Raw genomic sequence first — 6,464 nt, forward strand, 5'->3', positions numbered from 1 at the left:
AGATAAGCAAGCGTTGTAAACAAGTGCATGCGAACATTTCAAAAGGGTGAAATCCTAGTTTATGGAATCAGGAGGATGTTCTTGATATTTGCGTAAATGACATAATTATTGATTTAGGTGAAGATTACTCTAATGAAAGCGACTTTTGTTTTTGGATGATAATAACAAAAATATACAATCAATAATATCAGATTGGCAAATTGTAGGTAGGTACATATTCACACTTATGTAATAATAATGTAAGAGTATAATATCGATTTTCATTAAGTAAAATAAACTCACGCTCACGCTTTTAGTTTCTTACCACCACCACTATGGTAAGAAACAAGCAGGAACAGAATAACATGATTTTATCTGAAATTTTAAACGGAAAATCCGGAAATTTGGATGCTCCAACTTTTATTTTGTTTTATAGATTTTCATAAACTTTTGTAGAGGTCAATACACAGATTACTTTAAGCGTATACGGACTTTTTGTGACGCTTTCGGATAGAGTTATCAACGTTTGTTTATTTCTCCATAAAAATTCAACATTTAAATATAATGTATGTCGATATTCGTTTGAAAATCATTCAAAGGAAAAAAGTAATAGATATTTTTGGTAATAAATTTTGATACATACATACTGGCGATATCACGGCAAATTTTTAGGCAAAATGCATGTCTGTACCTCAGAGGTAAAGTCTACTAAGTCACAAATTCAAAAGTTTACAGAAAACCACATTATAAGAAGCACAAAGGAATAATCTATACATTTGATTACTTTCATCATGAAGAACCATGTTACTTATAACTAGTAAGTTTACATATGTACGATCGAATTTTGAAATTTTATCAAAAATTTTTGTTTTACGGACTTAGTACTGTTTACCTCTAATGAAGTGTTTCGAATGATGGACTTATTATTGTCATGTGTAAACCAATTTTAATACATTTTCGCTCGAAAAGGGGAAGCAAGCATGTTTCATCATATGTACAGGGCGTTTTTTTCCTGTATGAAATCACAACTCAGATTAGAAAAATATCTATTTTTTTTATAAACAACATTATAATACAATAATTTTATTGAAATTAAAAAATATATCAATACTGTTCAACTATTCATCTTCTTCGTTGTTGTAAGAAAGAAATGGTCATCATTTTGTAGAAAATGTCCTCCATAAACGATAAGAAACAAGTATACATTTTTTGAGGATTAAAGCAGATTTTTATAAGACACTTAAATTGAAAAATGACAGCCATAAATGGGATATTATAAAAATAATAAATAAACAAGTATAAATTGTGCACAACCCTTCTGCAGATAAAACACATTTTTGTTTAACATATATAGCTTAGTAAATGGTTGGGTTATAAGGGGAGGAGGCTCTCTACACATAAACATTTAAAGACCGCCTGGCATGCATTCAAAATCCTCCGACACTCCATTCTGCAGATATTTGCACTGAAAGCTTCGACATCGCCAATAGATATGTCTCGTCCGCTCGATTCATTTTGCCTTTGTGAGTACTTTCCTCCGACAAACCGCTTTCTAGATATTCGCTCTTAAAGGTTTGATATCACCAATGGATATATTTCTTCTAAACGTCCCATTCGCCCTTTGTGAGTAGTACCTACGACCTACCCTCGTTCTACAATCCGTTCTGGAGATAAAAGGGAAAATATCCGATCACGATAAGAGGCCGAGGAAGAGGACTCTGGTCCGTAAAAAATAATTCCCTTCGTTGAGAGCTTTCTTTAGAGCAGTATTTCTCAACCTGTTTTTACTGGTGGCCTACTTGTGAATGATGTTTATCTCTGTGGCCTCCCTCCGCGTTAGACCCGGGGGTATGGAATCCCCCCCTGGAGAGGGGGGTCATACCCCGAGAAATTTTTGAAGTTTTAGTAGCTTTATACATGTTTTAAAACTCATTTATGTCTTTCCCAGACCGCACAAAAATGTACAGAATATAGGTCATTAAATGTGGCATTTCAATATTGTAACATTTTAGATTAGATTAAAATTAATTTGTTATTTTTTAGTTATCAAGAAACCATTTTCAAGCTCATTTAGTTTTGACGCTGATTTAAAAAAAAATGCGTCTTTGAAAGTTGTAGAAAAAGTAATCTCTACAGAAAAAGAATCCTAGTAGGCAGTAAAGGGGTGGTAGTCTTGCACGAACTTATAAATTTATAAGTTCGTGTAGTCGTGTTAGAAAAAAATAACAAACATTTTCCGGTATCGTTTCTATCAATTGCATTGTGCGTTTGCCATTTATAAACAATTAAAGTTGTGATTAGGATTTATTGCTTTCTAGGAAAGGTACAAGCTGTGATATCACAAACAAGTATAATGGGTTATTGTGGTATAATTTTTGTAATAATATATAATTTATTACCCATAAAACAAAATAAAAACTCTATACAAATAATGGAATAAAAACAGGGAAAGGGAATGCATTCAGTGCCGAGAGACCCTGTTCTTTCATACTGTACTGACCATTTTTGGTAAATTTATTTCATTTAAATATTTCAGTAAGATAGATGAATTTTCGTGGCCCACTGAAAAGTTTCCGTGGCCTACCAATATTCTGTCTTCCTTTGTGGCCCCCAGAAATACGTCCTGGCCCCCGTTGAAAAACACTGCCTTAGAGTACCATGAAGGGTATTATCAGTTCCACTCCTCCCCGTCCCTCAACCCCCCTCTTATGATAAGGCGGACAGAAAGAAAGGCAGTAGTTGGTAGAAAACAGTTCCTTTCCTTACACCATGAAATTAGTTAAATTACACCATGAAATATAAAACTATTTTATTTTTTATTTTTTTGTAATTATTTTATTTACAATGGACCCTTTACAAGCAAATTGTTATTTTCTACAACTTGATTTTATCAAATTTTTAAGAACAACTGTTTTCGATTTACTATTACTACCTACAACGGAACATAACAGGTTTCTCCTACAAAAGGGAAAAGTTCCTATTTTCGCTGCCGATGATTTAATGCCTAACTAAGATTTCAATCGAATTTAATGTATCTATTTCAATTTTTGAAAGGGCAGCAAATCCTATGCGGTGCGCTGTTCAAATTTGGTTCGATTCAACTCTGTCGTAAAATGAAATTTTCCGTTGAGTAAGAAAATGCTCGTCAAGTAAGGACCGTAAATAAATGTGGAAATTTAACTTTATGACTAAGATTAAAAAAATTCAGGATAATCATAGTGATTTGTTTGCTGTTTTGAACTTGCATGTTTTAATATATTTTCGATTAAGCCAGTGGTGTACCACGTAAATTTTTTTCTTTTTTGTGTGTCCGTATCCTATTTCCTTTCTGTAAAGCTCACTCTCTAATCTTTCCATCTGACAGCACAATAGGTAGGTACAACCCCTAAAATTTAATTGACATTGTGATCTCAGGCAGAGAAAGTGATTAAGTGACACATCGGGGATTGTGACTTTTCCTATCTCATGAGCTAAATCTTCTTCAATAAGTAGGCAAGTACATTTTTGAAATTTAAAACTCTCAGATGGGTGGGCGGATGTGCAAAATAATAGTAAAGTAAATTTTTTCTGAAACTAGAAACAACGACTTTCGTGTTTAAAACGGGTGAAGAAAATGCGATTTTTCTCTCTAGTGAGGAAGTAAAAAACCATTGCTGATGCGTTAATTAATAGACCCGTGTCTAGATTGCTGTGTTTCAAACTTCATTGCTGCGACAATTTTCAATTTTCATTAGAAAAAAATATGTGTAAAACTTGAGAAGAAAGTGTTTTTCAACTCTCGTTCATTTGACACACTTGCCACGCTCGTGTGTCAAACTTTGAACTCAAGTTGAAAAACTCCACTTTCTTCTTTAGTTGTACAAATAACTATTACCTAGTAGAAAAGTATAATCATTGACTAGTTACAAATTCATGTCGGTCACAAAAGGATTACAATTATTGACCCATCTTTTGGTATACACGTAAAGTGTGTCCCACTGTACATTTTTTTTTGGGATGTGATCCGGATGGTCCACACATAAAAGAAAAACAATATCAGTATGCATCTTCTGACACTGTAAACACACTTTTAAAATAATTTTGTATTCAAGCGTTTGTTTTTAGAACGTGACTGATAAAATATAATGTTATTTATTTCGACAAAGGATCGAGACTCTAGCTAACCGCAATATTTCTCCTGAAGTGGGTGGTTAAAAATAATATTGTAGTGTAAATACCCAATAATGTTATCGATGGCTAATGTCACTCACATTCTACAATGTGTAGATGAATACCTACTCATTGTTCTGCCCAGTGAACCACATACCTAATCAATTAAAAACGATACATTTTTATGCAAGGAAACCTTCATAAAATGAACGTAACTTCTAAACAGCTAGGGAGCCTATTTAGCATAATCAATCAAAGAAGTATCCATTTTAATGGCTGGAAAATGTGCACAAGTGCTGAGAGAAATCCTTATAGTGAAAGATTTAAGTATTTGTACCAGTTTCCCAAAATAATAAGAATCAGTCGACTTAACATGGTCCCTGGGTAGGTCTATATAAATTAAACAAGGTATTGTTGCATTTAGATGACTATTTCGTAAATCGTAATGAAAACGGAAGTGTTTTCTGTATTGTAATGAACATTCCTTTGCACGCATACACCTCGCTAATTTGTTAAGTAACATAAATAGTACATGCAATTACGATACCCCAACTTAAAAACTATTCAACATATAACAGGTAATATACACCTACCCGCATTTGTGCGATAAATTGTCGTATAACTAATCAATTTTAATTATAATAACGGCAGCGTGTTTATCGAATATTATTATTATTACACCAAACAATAAATTGACATCAATTTTCCCAGAATATATTCTGGAGTGTCGGTAAATTAGTCTATTAAATAATTTTAATGTGACAGATGGATAACTAGGATTGTCAACAGTAGATCATATGCTACTGTGCACATAAAGTGGACCTATTGGTACTTTTCAATTTCACCCTCTAAACGTTCGCAATACTTGAGCGATCGACTGCTTATATATCGATAGTTGATATGGTACTCACGTTTTCATTTACCTACCCGATTATTTTAATCTAAACACTTTTGATTTGAAATTAGGGAAAGGTAAGGAGCATGGCATTTTAATAATGTTCCCCAATAGTTAATGCGTGATATTCCCTGCGCCATCAATCATAAACTGCGTGTAAGTGAAGGGTAGCATATCATTTATATAGACGCAGTAAATGCTATAAATCAACTTTTAAAACGACCGCAGAAGAAGAACTGTAGGAAAGGTGGACGCGCGCGGTTGCTCGCCATCTCCAATTGAGCGCCCAAAGCAGCCATTTGTTTAACTGCCTAACTCCATACCGGCGCACTACACTTTTAATTAACAGAGCTAAATCGTTTAATGTGTCCCCAGACATTACTTTAATCTGGTGCTAATTATTACATCCCTTCCACTGTGTTCTCCCCTTATCGCCGGTTTTGAGGCTGCCCTATTTTAATCGTCCTCTTATTACTATCGTATTCGACCTACCATTTAATGTAGGTATACCGTTTCATAGTTGGGAATTGAATTTCGACGTGTTCAATTTATGATCCTCCTGCATTAATTATAGCATAGCGATACGTGTATTGTATTGAACTTTTTATGAAAATCAATAACAACGTGAACACTTTAAACGCAACCCCCAACAAACAGTTTCAACCCCTTAACCACCATGTTATTTTTATTATTTGTATGGATCGTTGAAGAAAATACGACGCTTTATTTCTACTAAATAAGCAACCTTAAAACTGGAATACAAAGTTAATCCAGTTGATTCATCACCAGCGCAAGTTCCTTCCATCTGTTCGTCCGTCCGTTCCACCGTTCGCACGATAATGAATTCAAAAACGTTTTGACATCGTTAAACTTTAATTTTGGTACAAAAGATGACTATTAAGCGCATGTTACCCCGTAGGCCGTAGTCGTATCAAAAAAACCTATTTTATACCCATGGCAATAAAAACCGACTAAAACTGATTAAGAATCAATATATATTTCATTTATTCATGAAAATACATGAAACTTAAAACAGATTCTATACAAAAATATTAATAAAAATGTGAATAACGAGTTATAAAAAATAAAAAAAACACTTTCTCTTATTTTAAGCTTTGGTAAAATAAGGCACATTCTGTGAAACATCATAATCTTCTTAAAAATCACTGGCTAATCGTCAAGTTGGAAGTCCTTGTCGGCATCACTGTCATCGAAGGGGTTGCTGTCTTTATTTTTTATTAAGCCGGTTAAGTTTGGACTGAGACCTCTTCCACAGTCACATAATTTATTTAGGGACTTTATCAAAAAAATTCAATTTTTGATTGACCCCTCTAAACAAATTATACCTCTGGGTAACCAAAACTATACATTTTCCACTGATAACCACACATTCCATAAGAAAATTTCAGAGAAAAACCAAGCCAAAACGCCAATTTGTAAA

Source organism: Photinus pyralis, unplaced genomic scaffold (genome assembly GCF_008802855.1).
Source record: "Photinus pyralis isolate 1611_PpyrPB1 unplaced genomic scaffold, Ppyr1.3 Ppyr1.4_LG1, whole genome shotgun sequence".
NCBI classification, from domain to species: domain Eukaryota; kingdom Metazoa; phylum Arthropoda; class Insecta; order Coleoptera; family Lampyridae; genus Photinus; species Photinus pyralis.